The sequence below is a fragment of the Balaenoptera physalus genome, assembly GCF_965194825.1.
Source record: "Balaenoptera physalus genome assembly, chromosome: 13".
Classification (NCBI taxonomy): Eukaryota; Metazoa; Chordata; class Mammalia; order Artiodactyla; family Balaenopteridae; genus Balaenoptera; species Balaenoptera physalus.
The window spans coordinates 47,911,457-47,926,034 of NC_138892.1; the positions used below are offsets into that span (position 1 = coordinate 47,911,457).

At 38.3% G+C, this 14,578-nt stretch overlaps 1 protein-coding gene across 11 annotated transcripts in view; it reads left to right on the forward strand.

Annotated features, from left to right (window-relative positions):
* The window catches only part of LOC309642016 (uncharacterized protein), a 302,740-nt gene that overhangs the window by 157,108 nt on the left and 131,054 nt on the right, over nt 1-14,578 (forward strand). The window contains exon 5 of one of the 11 annotated variants that reach the window (XR_014252892.1): nt 13,648-14,023. The exons of the other annotated variants lie outside the window; for them this stretch is intronic. The gene's annotated coding sequence lies outside the window, so the exon portion shown is untranslated. Of the gene's footprint in view, nt 1-13,647; nt 14,024-14,578 lie in introns of those variants that run through there. 11 annotated transcript variants of the gene reach the window in all.

Sequence of the window (14,578 nt, forward strand, 5' to 3'; positions counted from 1 at the left end):
TAAAGCTTCGTTTTTAATTTTCCGTTATCTAGCAGGCTGAGGGATCATCAGGGAGAAAACATCAGTTAAGAGACACTCAAAGAAACCACATCTGCTCTGCACATTTGTGTGTGGTATGAGGGACATTTTGTATTTACTGCATTACCAAAGAAAAACAAGCACCAAAAGTTCATTCCAGACTTGGAGGACAAAAATGAGATTGGAAGAGGGGTCAGGATTATGTTTTCTGAGAAGATACGTTATGCAGTTGCTAGGTTTGGTGGGTGAACAGTGTGATTTTTCATCCTGGCTTACTTCCTATATGAAGTTCTGAAACATTAGGACCTTACTCATTCTCACTGGCCATAAAAATTATATGTTAAACAAAGCCCAAGATTTAGTAACCTACAAATCACTTCTGACTTCCCACTACTGTGAAAACCTACACCCACCAAAAAAAATGGTTGTAGTGGATCTAGTTGCCTATGAACATTACAAACACCAAAATCTTTGGCAGCCAGAGACTAAAGAAAATTAACTCCACATAAATCTCTTCATCAGCAAGTAAAAGCCAAAAACAATACAACTGAAACTCTGGGATCAAACGATGGCAAGGTGTGAGAGGCAAGCCATCTACTGTCAGGAACCCCAGGCATAGCTCAGAACCGACGAACAGAGCTTCAGATGAGAGAAGCCTGGCCATCCATTGGCTGTGCCGGCCCCTTGGGAGGGAAGCCACAGATGAAAATGTCAAACAAAGCCTGGAACAACTGTGGTCCTAATTGTTTAAACTTACTAATCCCTTCAAAATGCTCAAATGCTCAAAATGATCACTTTTATTATGGCCACAAAAGTCTAATTCTGGAAGCAGTTTTAGCCCCATTTCTAAATCATTTTTTCTTTGGATAATGGAATAGAACCTTGATGGTTTATTGTGTAACATTATCATATGTACTCAAAGGTATGCCAACATATCTTTCCAACCTCCTTAAAGTATCTGTAAATGAAACCCCTTTCCTTTTTCCATCTCCCCTAGAGCTCCATCATGTTGCAAATAGGACTGATTTTTATAATAATAACAGCAACAACTGACATTTACTGAGCATTCACTATATGCCAAGCATTATACTCAGTGATTACAATCGTTTTTAAATTTTAATTCCTCCAACTCTTCACAAGATAAGCATTATTATTATCTCCATATTACCTTGAAGAATAGGAGGCTCAGAGAGATTAAGTAATTTTTCCCAAGTCTCACACTTAGAATAGAACTGAGTGAAAAGCCAGAAATTATCCCTAAGCAAGGAAAGCTACTAATGATGGTGAAATTGGCATGATTTTATCTGTGAATCCTGTGTTGTCTTAGCTTGTGTAACCCAGACAGCAGAGCCTGAGGCAAGGAGCTTGTAGTACTTCTACCTGATTAGGGAGTGCATTTCCAGCTGTGAAGGACAAGGAAAGTGAAGCAGAAAAGGAGGAGCCAATATAAGACTACATTATCAAGTTGGTAGCTGTCAAGTGGGACTGATTGTTCAAATCCACAGGCTCATCCTCCAGGAAGTCACATAAACAGCATCTCAAAACAGTCCATCTAGAGGGAGAAAGAGAGAAGAATATACTTACTAGCTGTCTCCTTTTGCAAAAGTTTGCCTCATGGGGCACTAACTCCATGCACTTCAGTGTTTTACATATGTGTGCCACAAGCAGAATCCTGTGGCATTCTTTATCTTGGCATTAACACCTCCCTGGGGTTGGAGATGAGAGGCACATGGTGCAGCCTGATGTGAGGCACTGTCAGCAGGAGCCCATATAGAACTGCTGGTATTAAAACAAGAGACAGATAAAACTGAGAGGATCTGAGACCTCAGAGGTGTCTGAGACATATGTGTCCTTCTCTTCTGCAGGATAGAAAGAAGCAACTCAGTTCTAGAATGTTACAAGTGGTTGGGATGCCTATTAATGACTAAAACACAGGAAGGTAGTTGGTAACCTCACAAAGACATTGAAGCAAATTCTCATGCTGTAGTCCAGAAAGCAGAGCCTTGAGGCACCTTGGACAAACAGTAGTTACAAAGCACAAAAAGGGTCAAAAGTAGAGAAGAGGAATATAAGAATAGCCACTTAGTCATTAATTCTTCCCAGAAAATTAACCAGTGGGATCCAAAAAGTTCATGGAGGTTCTCAAGAAGTGCACCCTCTTTCCTGGAGTGGGAAGTGCAACCAACTATGGTGTGGTTTCACCTGGGTTGGACCATCTGGGTTAACACCATTGAACTACTTAGAATACCATTGCGCAGTTCCCTGACCTCGAGTCTGGTAGAGTGTCTTGCTCCTATGCAATGACTTCAGAAAACAAAATCCCCTTTGTTTTGAACTTAGCAAGATAATAACAGCCATAAGCCCAGTAGGAGTCTGTGACAGTTAAAATTAGTTTTAGTTAAAATTAAAATTTAGGGCTTCCGTTAAAATTAATGGTAAAAATTAATGGTAATGCCCTTGGTGGATAACTGTCCACAGACCTGAAACCGATCCCCATAGTTCTGGAGGAAAGTGATGTACCTCCCTGATGAGGGAGGTACTTCTGATTGCTAGAGCCTAAGCCACCTGATTATACCCAAGCTACAAGGGCAACTGGGAAAGTATCTGTCATTTTCAACTAATATAGTGGGTGGCAATCTTCGCCTCACAAATTAGAAAAATTACCCAAACATAGGAAGGGGGTTCAGATTCTAGGTAGCCAAAAAGAATGTCAGGTGTCCGTACGTTTTTGCCCTCATTCCCTTTCCTGTTAACTGATTCTTTTCCTGATTCCAATGTTCTCCTTGTAGCTAGGTCCCTGATATTTCCTGCTAGACTTCCTTGATAGCTAGCAAAGTCAAAAGAACAAAATCATGCCAGACATAACCCTGCAGGTCTACATAATACTCCCTGCCTGGCCTTCCTTGGTTTGGTTGGTCCAACAGCTGCCCAAGCCCAGAATATATTGCTCTGCATTACAAATCTGCAAAACCTGCCACATAGAATCTGAATATTGGAACCACTAGCAGAAACAACCATGTCACACATAGTAATCCAACTCCCAAGTAGAGTTAAGGCTGATTTATTGTGATATAGGAAACCTGCGTTACAGCCCTTGCTCTCACATCAGCCAGCTGTGTGACCTTGAGGAAGTGACTTAATTACTTTGATTTCCTAATCTGTTTTTTAAAAAAAATTTTTAAAGAAAACAAAGAAAGAAAGAAAAGCCGTTGGACTTGGGATAAGGGAAAGAAAACTAACACATGGGAGTACTGATAATGTACAAGGAGTTTTATTTTCAGTCTTTACAATAAGTCTCCTTAGACTACTAGCCCTCCTCCCTTCTCATGTCACCATATATAACCTTCTTATCATTTTAGTGTATATCCTACCACAGTTTTTCTATGCATGTAACCATAGAAAGCATATAATAGTGTTTATATATATATGTTTGTGTGTATACTTTTCTACAAAAAATGATGGTATCATTCTGCAAGTATCTTTGTGCAGCTTATTGTTTCATTTAACAGTAGATCTTGGAGATCTAGGTAAATAAGTACATAGAGAGCTATCTCATTCCTGTTAGCTCCTGCATAGTATTTCACAGCATAGAGATAACAAGTTTATTTATCCATTTCCCAACTGGTGGATATTTAGCTTGTTTGCTGGTAGCCCACGTTTCTATTCCCAGCGTCTGTAGATGAGTTCTACAGACTCTTTTAGCTCAAAAATTCTGTGGCATGAAGGAAATGAAATGAGTGTGAGTCTGAGGACATAATAATTCACTTCCAAACAACTCATTTATTAGGCAGTGAATTAACACCAAATTGTGAGATATATATGTTACCATTAAAATAAAAGAGCGAAAGAGACCAAGCAAAAGGATCCAAAGAGGTCCAGGCAAGGATAATGTCTCTTTGGTAACTAGAGATAAACCAGAGTCTACTTTGTGTTCACTTAACTGTGTGACTCAAGGCTTTGCATGGATAATCTTGATTATAGCAGTTTAGTCCATGATAGTTGAGGCTTAACATGATACCATGCAATATACTGGATAGTACAGATATTATATTTTTAATCCTAATAATTATCCTTTAGAGAAGATAGAATTATCTCCATTTTATTGATGAAACCACTGAGGCTTAGAGAGGCTAAGTAATTTTGCCCAAGGTCACAAACTAGTGACAGGACCAAGTTTCAAACCCAAATTGCCGGACTCCAAAAGTCTGCCTTCTTTCCACTGTCTATCGTCAATTCCTTTTAACCAGAGTTAGTTCAGAAAGACCTGTTCATAAAGAATGGGTTCTCCAAGTGTAAAATAGATAGCTAGTGGGAAGCAGCCGCATAGCACAGGGAGATCAGCTCCGTGCTTTGTGTCCACCTAGAGGGGTGGGATATGGAGGGTGGGAGGGAGATACAAGAGGGAGGAGATATGGGGATATATGTATATGTATAGCTGATTCACTTAGTTATACAGCAGAAACTAACACACCATTGTAAAGAAATTATCCTCCAATAAAGATGTTAAAAAAAAAAAGAATGGGTTCTCACCTGCTGTAAAGGCTGTCAACACCCTGTCCTGTGCTTACCTCCTCAGCTCATCTCTCACTCCCTTCCCTGCCCTGCCCTGGCCCTGGCCGTAAGTTACTTAGAGTTCCCCCAAACACATTGCTATGAACTTCTACACATACTATTTCTACACATACTATTTCTACACATACTATTTCTCCTTTCCTGGAACATTCTTCTACTCTTTGTCCAGGCAACTCCTGCTTATCTTTCAGCTCAAACATCACTTCCTCCAGGAAGCATTCGCTGTAGCATCCCCACCTCACACTTGCCCAAGATTAGGTTAGGGACCTTCTCCTAGGTTCCTAGGTTTCTAGGATCTGTGCTTTGTGTTTACTTTTCTTAGAGCACTTGACATAATGAATTATAAATGTTTGTTACCTGCCTGTCTCCCTATACCACAAAGTGAGCGCCTTGAGAACAGAAACCACAGCTTATTCATAATTAAATCTCTAACTCTAGCATAGTGTACAATACATGGTACGCATTCAATAAATGTTTGAATATGAAATCTTAGAGTGATGACAAAAATGAACCTGGAAGTGGACTCTTTAGCTCCATATGTGCTGATTGCCCCAAGACGGTCACCTTAGTCTCCCCAGTGCCAGCCTGTTGACCTTCCTAACGCCTCACTTCCTGAGCTTGCAGAATTTTTTTTTCTGCGTATGATAACACGGGAAGATTTGACAGATGGGGTCGGGAAGCCTGGGGTTATGAAAGCCTGGGAACCTTAGAGACAAAGTCTCTAAAGACAAAACAGCCCTTCCTTATGTGGAGTCCAGATTTATTTTATCTACAAAAGATGGTGCATTCCTCTACTCCACATGAAGAAAGAAATGGGAGCTGAATTTTATTGGGGAAAAAAATTAATTGATTGTAGAAAAAAAATAATGAAGATCCCCTGGGAAATGTCAAGGAAAATACATCATTCAGTAGTTTTAAAGAACAAAAATCAAAAGATCCAAACCAGAATGTGTGAAACATAAACAGATTTTGCAGATGATAAATTGCTCCCCTGTACACATTTTTCTCATTTCAGTTACACATCATCTGATGAAAAGAATTTGTTTAGTCCAAGTTTGCCAACACAGTTTTTGTTTTGACAGTTCAAGGAATGTATCAACTTTCTCTAATGGCCTTTGAAGCCCCGAGATGTAGAAATTTGGTATTCTAGACAATGTTTAAAAAGTATTTATGGAACTGGAACTTACAACTTGTGTTAACTAAATATTAGGAAGAAAAAATAGAAAGTGGAATCAGAAAGGAATTAACATACACTCCAGAAAGGGTTGACATCTCTGCCTGATTATTCAACTATCATTAAAAATAATAGGTAGTAATAATTATGGCTACCTTTTACTGAGTGCTGACTATATGCTAGGCACTGTGCTAAATTCTGGCAATGCAGTAGGAAGCAAAACAGATATGTCTTGCCCCTGGATAAGTAGATATTAAACAGATAATTACACATATATGTATATATAATTATAAAGGTTAGTAAGAAGAGAGTTTAAAGAAAGAATAATAGGGGAGACTACTCTATATTAATAATCAGGGGAGACCACTTTGAGGAAGTGATATTTTAGCTGGGACATGAAGAAAGAGTCAGCCAGGTAAAGAGCTGAGGGAAAACAATTGTAGGCAGAGGCTAAAGAATATGTAAATATCTTGACATTGGGAAGAGCTTGGCCTTTCCAAGGAACTGACAGAAGGCTGTCTAGCAGTTGTTTTCTTGTTGGTTCTCAGATCAATTCCTGCCCCTGCCCCAGGCCCTGGAATGCTGGCATAACAGGGACCTGACTCTGCAGGTTGTTTAAGGCTGTCTTGTCAGATGGCTCTGCTGAACAGAGTCAACAAAAGAGACTGGTAGGAGATTGGAAGGTGAGCAAAAGGGAGAAACCTAGGATATTTCTATCTCTTTTTTCTGGCTCAGGAAACCCTCTCCAGCAATGGTGGTGTCTCCTCTGTGGCTTCAGAGTTTTTTGGCTTTGGGGAAAACATGATGATAACCCCTGTCCTTTGTTTTGGGATTAGAATAACTGACTGGGGACACAATGCTTACAGTTTAATTGTACCTCCTTGTGCACAGGGGTATAGTTGTGGTTAAAATCACCTAGTTGCTTCCTTCTAGAAGGTAATAAGTTTATAAGAAACAAAAAAACTAACAAATTGGAGCATTCACACATTAAAACCCCATCCTTCTATTTTCCCACTAAAAGAGAGAAAAAAATACTGTGACCCATTTCTGGAACAGCTTGCAAAACTATCAAAGTTTTGGTCAGTGCAGCCAAGGTTTTTAACAGTGACTCACATGATCAGAAATCCACATGGAAACAGCTGTCTGAATTTTTTTTTCTTTTTTGGCTAATGGTAGTGAGTGGAGAAGTCTACCCTTGCATAGGAAAATTGCATGTGACCCAGAGTGAGTTGAGTGTGTTACTTATACATTTATAGTAGTCGTTATCATAAATTGGGCAATGATTCTATTCTAGCATCTATACTAGATACTTTACATATAATATTAAGTTTTCATGATAGATCAAAATTACCCTCAAGATTGTAGTATTATTATCTCCATTCTGTAGAAGAGAAACTGAGGTTTGAGAATATTAGGAAACTTACTTAAGGTGAAAGAGATGGTAACTTTATACAAATTTATATCTGTTTGACTTTAAAATCCACAATACTGTACTACAGTATAGTATCTCCTTTTTGTCAGTAATCTCACAATAGCTCAGTTTCGTGGTGGAATTAAGCATTAAAAAACTGTGGTTTGACTTACAATCAGCTTTAAATACAACCAGTAATTGAGCCAAGACTGCTAATATGTGAATTGGTGGCAATGAGGTAGAAGCAAAAAGGCTGTTAGATCCTATTGGTCTATGCATTTATTGAGGAAGTGAATAGATCTTCAAAAACTTTTTGCTGTAATTGTTGTTTTAAATAAAAATTTTCAGATGTGTTGCACTGGCTCCCAGCCAGTCTTGGATACCTTGGATACCCTTTGAGTATTATGATCAATGCCGTCTTTATCACAGAAGGCACATATGAGGATGTTTGGTGCTAACTCCAACTAACTGCAGTGGTTCTCTGGAGTACTGTGCAAAAATCCCTCTAGGAGTGCATCAGCAGAAAAGAGGGCCTTGACATCTATGGAGTACTTTGGAGTACAGTGGATGCGTAGGGAAATTTATACTTGCCATTTCTACCTTAGCAACCCATTGCTGGTACTGAAAAAATGCCTTAATGCTTTGAGTTTCCTCCTTCTACAGGACTTCCCAGGCCGGTTCCTCAAACCCTTTCAAAACAAGTCATTATAATATGTGATACTGGATGTATGGTTAAGGAAAAATATATCTTTTTTTTTTCCTTTGTGTTCTCGAAATATAAAGCTAGGAAGAAGAAAAGAGGGGAGTTTGATAATGTTTGCCGATAGACCACACACAGGGTGAATGACCTGACACCACACACACTAGACCTGGAATAGAATTTATTCAGAGAAACTTACAGAGGCAGGAAGAGGAGCAGATGTGCAGTTCCTTGTTTGCCAGTTGCTCTCTGGGATAGTACAGAGTGATCACCAGGACTGCAGTCTAAACTTTGGGCTAATAAGCTGCATGCTTAAGGAAGCGCCAGCATCAACTCTGATGCAGTGAGGGCCTGGGGTCCAAGCCTTGTTGGGCTTCCCCTGTTCTCCCATCTCAGCATTTATGGCTGGGGCAGCACTAGGTCCTCTTTGGAGTGAACAAGAGGTCAGGTACAAGTCTTGCAGTCTCAGATGTCTGTGTGTGGAACCTTGGCCTCCAGTCCTGTGCTTGCACCTCAGTATTCTCTCAGGACATTTGCCAAATGGTCCCACCCTGCAGGAAGACAACTCTCACTCTGGGAGGCCTGCCAGGGGGTAGTCCAGAAAAATTAACCTTTACCTCTCGCTGAAGCATAAACCTGAAGCCCTCTGAGGACCAGGTAGAATTGAGAACACCTTGTTAGAATGTTTTGTTGGGTCTTTACCAACACATCAATTGTCTTGGCCTATAGTACTTGCATTGTCATCCTATTGATCAAAAGAAATCGATCAAATCAAAAACATTCATTTCATGCTTAGAGTCATTCTCTCCGACACTTCTCCTGTCTAAATTCTTAGTCACTTCATTATAAGCAAATATGATTTTTCCGATAGCCTGAGCCATCTGTTCCTTTGACTTCCTTTCCTCTGGTGATTTTGTCCTCCACCCTACCTACCCCAGCCACTCATTCCCATGATCATATTGTAAATCTTGTTATTACCAATAACTGCGGCTCCTTTATTGTCTCAGTTTCACATCCCTATCTCTTATCTTTCCAGTTCACTCCCTTTACATTTCAACTTTAACCATCCTTTGACCTCATCAGGACTTCTAGTGTGTTAGTCCTGGTACCTTTTTCCTGTCCCTCACCCCACTTTCACATCCCTCCTTTCCCATCTTAAAGTCTGTGACAACCACTATCATCATTTCTGTGCATGTACAGAAATGCCTCTCCCTCATATTAACTTGGAAAAACACAAACCTGATGAAATCTAACTCTCCACTTACTATGTACAATATATGGCTGAAGGCAGCCACACTTCCTTTTGATTAGCCCCATTTTAAATTCATAACTACAAACATCAAATGGACCTAATGCTGCCTGGCAATATCACTGTATTTCCCTGGTCCATTTGTCATTCAACTTTCTTAAACAACCATTTGCCATCTTTTCCTCAAACTCTTAACAGACTCCCTCCTCCATCTTTGCCCTCAGATGATAACCTTCCTGCCTGCTGCCTTAAGAAAACTGAAGCACTGAGAAGAGTATTTTTTCAGACCCTTGCTACACATTTACCCTGTAGCAGCATCTGTACCGTATGCAATACCTTCCTGCCTCTTCCCAGAGATGAGCTACCCATGCACCTAGCTAAGGCCAGAACCTCCAGCCCTTTCACATGTATGCAAAGATATTACTCCAGTATATTTCTTCCAGTAAATGTCTTCTCCTTCTCCTGCAGCATTATATTTTTCTTCCTCTCTGGATTATTCCCATAAGCTTCTAAATATTATATTATTTCTTTTCATTGAAAACAAACAAATAAATCTCTTGGTCCCAGTCACTCCTACAGCTACTGTCCCATTTCTCTGTTACTTTTAACAGCAAAATTCCTCCAAAAATTGTTTATACCTCCTCTCTCCAATTCCTCTCCTCCCCTTGTGTCTTGAATAACCCACTGCAGTCAGGCTGTTGCCCCCATGATTCCATTGTAACTGCTCTTATCAACTACACCAATGACTTTTACATGATTAACTTCCATGGTCAGTCTCAGGAGCATTTACCATATTCTTATTCTTCTCTCTAATACATATTCTTCACTTAACTTCCAAGACACTACATAATCTTGGTTTTCTTCACACTTCACTGGTAACTTCTCATTTTCCTCCACTGATTCCATCTTTTTTTCCCAGACTTCTTAACGTTGGTTATTAACAGAGTTCAGTCTTTGGGGCTCTTCTCTTTTCTATCTACATTTACTACCCTGGTGATCTCATCCAGTCTCTGTAAGCTTTGTCAGCATGGATCTGGGTTGACTTACACTCTAAGGCTTGTTTAGTCCCTAAAAAGGAGTCTTGACTGAATTCTCCAGGTGTCTACTCTGCCTCTCCACCTAGGTTGATTGGAACTTGAACATCTCCCCACCAAGTGCAAGATCTGGTAATTGTTCAGTTTATTCTCTAGTAATTAGGGTTGCCAGATAAAATACAACAGGTACATGCTGATACTCAACAATTATTTGTTGTTTATTAAAATTCAAATTTAACTGGGCATCCTATGTTTATATTTGTTAAATCTGGCAGCTCTATCAATATTTGGTTTTTGCCCATCCTTGTGGAATCTTACCCCCTATATACGCTTAACGTAGAGTTCAATCAAGAGCTCAAGGGACCCCTCTGCAGATTTGTGGAGATCTAGTTCTCTAGGTAATTTTTCATCTACAGTACTCTGTCCTACAAATTCTGCCTTAGCCTCCCCAAGTTCCAATCTTTGTCTCTTCAACTCACTAAGAAGACTGTGCTCTATTTGGGCGCCCTCACTCTTTACCACAGTCCAGAAAGTGTGCCCAAGTAAAAAGCCAGCAGTATTGTAGGGCTCATTTCATTTGTTTTCCTTCTCCTAGGGATTCCAGTTCTGGGCTGCCTATTGTCCAATGTCTGAAGACAGTTGTTTATTTTGGTAGTGATAGTGCAGTACCATTTACTCCATCATGGACAGAAGCAGAAATCCATGTTTTGTCTTTTCAATTTTCTGGTGGTTTTCTTTCTTTGCTGTCTAGAAGTTTAAGAATTTTATAAAAACTCAAATTTAGCAAACTTTTTGCTTTCCTTTAATGCTATGAAAGACCTTTTCTAATAAATTACTATTAAAATTTCATCCATTTTCTTTTAGTAATTGGTTTACTTTTTTACATTTAAATCCTTGATTTCTCTGGATTTATTTTGATGTAAGGAGTGAAGGTAGTATACAGGTTTTTGTTGTTGTTGTTTTCAGCTAACTAGAGTAGAAGATTAAAGACATTAATAAATTTGTGGACCCAATGAGAGGTGGATTCTATTTCCCCTCTCCTTGAATCTGATCTGTCTTAGTGATGTCCATGGCCAGTAGAAAACAGCAGAGGTGATGCTTGCCAGTTCTGGGCTTAGCATTTGATAGCAGTGGTAATTTCCACCTTAGTTTCTTAGAGCCCTAAGTTGTCATGTCAGAGGATAGATCACCCTGCTGGAGAAGTTGTTTGGAGAGGCCCTGGGGCTACCTGGAGAGAGAGGGGAGCCAAGAAGAGCTCAGTCTTCTAGCTGTTTCTGCCAAAGTTCCGGGCATATGAGTGATCCTCTCTTGGACACTCTAGACTAGTTCAGCTGCTAGCTGAATATCACTAAGTGACATAGTCACCACCATGTGGAGCAAAATAATCACCTAGCCACATCCTACCCACATTCCTGACCCAAAAATCACAAGATATAATCAAATAGTATTGTTGTAGCCACTCGTTTTAGGGTAATTTGTTATGTAACAGTTTTCCAGTTGTCCCAACAAGATTTTTGTTTATCTTTTTTTCTATTCATTTGAATTGTCGCCTTTATCAAACACTAAATTTTCTTTTGTAGGCCTATTTATTTCTCAATTTTCTATTATGTTTCAATGATCTTCTCTTTATTATTCCTTTACCAGTTCCAAAGTGGTTCATTATATAGTTTTATGACATATTTACTATCTGGTAAAGCCAATACTCTCTCATCTCTCTTATTTTTGAGAATGCCTCTGTTAATTTGTGCATTTTCAGATGAGATTTTATATAATTTTGACAGGTAACAAAAAGTTTACTATTAGTATTTTGTTTGGGACTAAATTACACTTCAATCTAAATTTAGAAAAAAATAACATGAAATTTAGGAATTTTCATTTATTCATCTTCTTTTATGAACCTCATTGGTTTAAAAATTTTTTTATATATAAGCCCTCTACATCTTCTTGGAAATTTTCACACAAATATTTTATCATTTTTGCTATCATAAATAGAAACTACTATTCTTAATTTTCCAGTTTATTATTGCTTGAATATAGAAAAAATTGATTTGTGTATTAATTAGAAACTATTCAATGGCTGAGAGTTCCTGTTTCTCATAATTATGCATTTGAAATTTGCAGGTTTTCTATGTATAAAATTATATCATCCACATAAAATCATAATTTTGCCTTTCTTTCCAAAATCAATCTTTTTTGGTTTTATTTCTGTATTGTAAGCTGCATGAGGGCAGGGATTTTTGTCTCTTTTATGTACTGCTATATCTCTAGTGCCTATAGGCCTGACGCATGGTAGACACTCAATATACATTTTTCAATTAAAATTAATATAGTACAATAATTAAGAGCTGGAGTCAAAGTGCCTGGGTTTGAATCCTGGCTCTACTACTCGCTGGTGTTAATCAAAATTTCAGAAATGGAGACATGATTGAAAGAGAAAGGTATTTATTTGGAGTTTATTAGAACTGCACCTTGGAAACACAGATTCAATAAGCACTTGAATTGTGTTCTGCTGGCCTGCAAAATGGAGGAAGCATATAAAGGCAAAAAGCTGCAGGGCCACAGTTAGTTACATAAGTTGTTTGTCAAGAATTATAATTGGAGCTGGCAAGAAGTGACAGTGCTTATTAAGCAAGGATTGGTTGAGGTTTGAAATGGTTGCATAGTTACAAGGGGAGACCTTGAGACCATAAAGTTGCAGCTGGCAGGTGTTCTTCTGAATATGCCTGATGGTGTCCTTGGGTCTGGTACAGTTCAAAGATATTCAAGTTCTCAGTGGTGCAGGGTCATGTCTGAGACCAGATCCTCAATGGCTACCCAACTCCATTTTTGTATGCCTTAACTGTGATTACTCCATTATAATTTCAATTTGCCATCATTGGATATGTTACTACATCTCTGAGTTAAATTTCCTTAGCCTCAGTTTCCTTCTTTATCAGTAATTTGGTGTTGCAATAGTATCTACCTCATAAAGTTGTGAAGATTAAATGAATAATACATAAAAACATCTTAATGGAGTACTTGAAACATAGTAGGTTCTTGATATATTTTTATCTTTCCCATATTTCTCATGTCTGTTCTTAGTTATAGAATACAATAAAATAATAGTAATTATAGTAAATCACATTTGCACAATTAGGAAAGCTTATAGAGTTGCACCATTAAGCATAATGTCATTTGTTGGTATGAGATAGAGATTTTTTTAAATATGTTAAGGAAGATTAGGTATACAAAATCCTATTATTAAGACTTTGATTTAGAATGTAAGATTTGGTTAAATTATTTATTGAGATAATCATGTTATTTCTTCTTTAACCATTTAATAGAGTTTATATCACTATAGTTTTTAATATTGAAAAATTATGTTCCTTAGGCATTAGGAACCCAAATGGCATTTTCAGGATTAAGGTTTTAAAAAATATGCGTATCACAAAAGCACAATTTTATATGCTTCCTTAAAAAGTAATAATCAGGACTTACATGGTGGCGCAGTGGTTAAGAATCCGCCTGCCAATGCAGGGGACGCGGGTTCGAGCCCTGGTCCCGGAAGATCCCACATGCTGCGGAGCAACTAAGCCCGTGTGCCACAACTACTGAGCCTGCACTCTAGAGCCCGCGAGCCACGACTACTGAGCCCACGTGCCGCAACTACTGAAGCCTGTGCGCCTAGATCCTGTGCTCCTCAACAAGAGAAGCCACCACAGTGAGAAGCCCGCGCACCTCAACAAAGGGTAGCCCCCGCTCACTGCAAGTAGAGAGAGCCCGTGCACAGCCAAAAAATAAATAATTAAATAAACAAATTTATTTTAAAAAAGTAATAATCAGTTGTCACAATAACATGATCTTTGAACTGACCTAATCTGTGATGTATCTGATATTTCAGAGTTCTGGTGCAGTTAATATGAAGAATCTGAAGTTATCACAACACTTATCTGAAAGAGGAGCTTTTTAGAGGCAGGACTTTAGACTTTCTGCATTTCCACAACAACAGAACTGGCTATAGAGTTTATTCTTTGTCTGATATTTCATATATCTTTCTCCCTTTTTCCCCCCCACAAGAACAAACTGAATATTTTATTCTGAAAAAATTCAAAATTAAAAATATTTTGAAAATCCTTTCAAAAATTGTATAGCAACAACATATATTTAATTCATGATGAGTGTGCATTTTATTTTTTGAAAAAAATTTCAGTTTTATTGAGATATTGCTATGTAACATTGTATAAGTTTCAGGTGTATAACAATCGTTTGATATATGTATATACTGCAAAATGATTACCACAATGAGTTTGGTTTACATCCTTCACCTTACATAGTTATAATTTTTTCTTGTGATGAGAACTTTTAAGGTCTACTCTCTTAGCAACTTTCAAATATACAATACAGTATTATTAACTGTAGTCACTATTCTGTATATTACAGC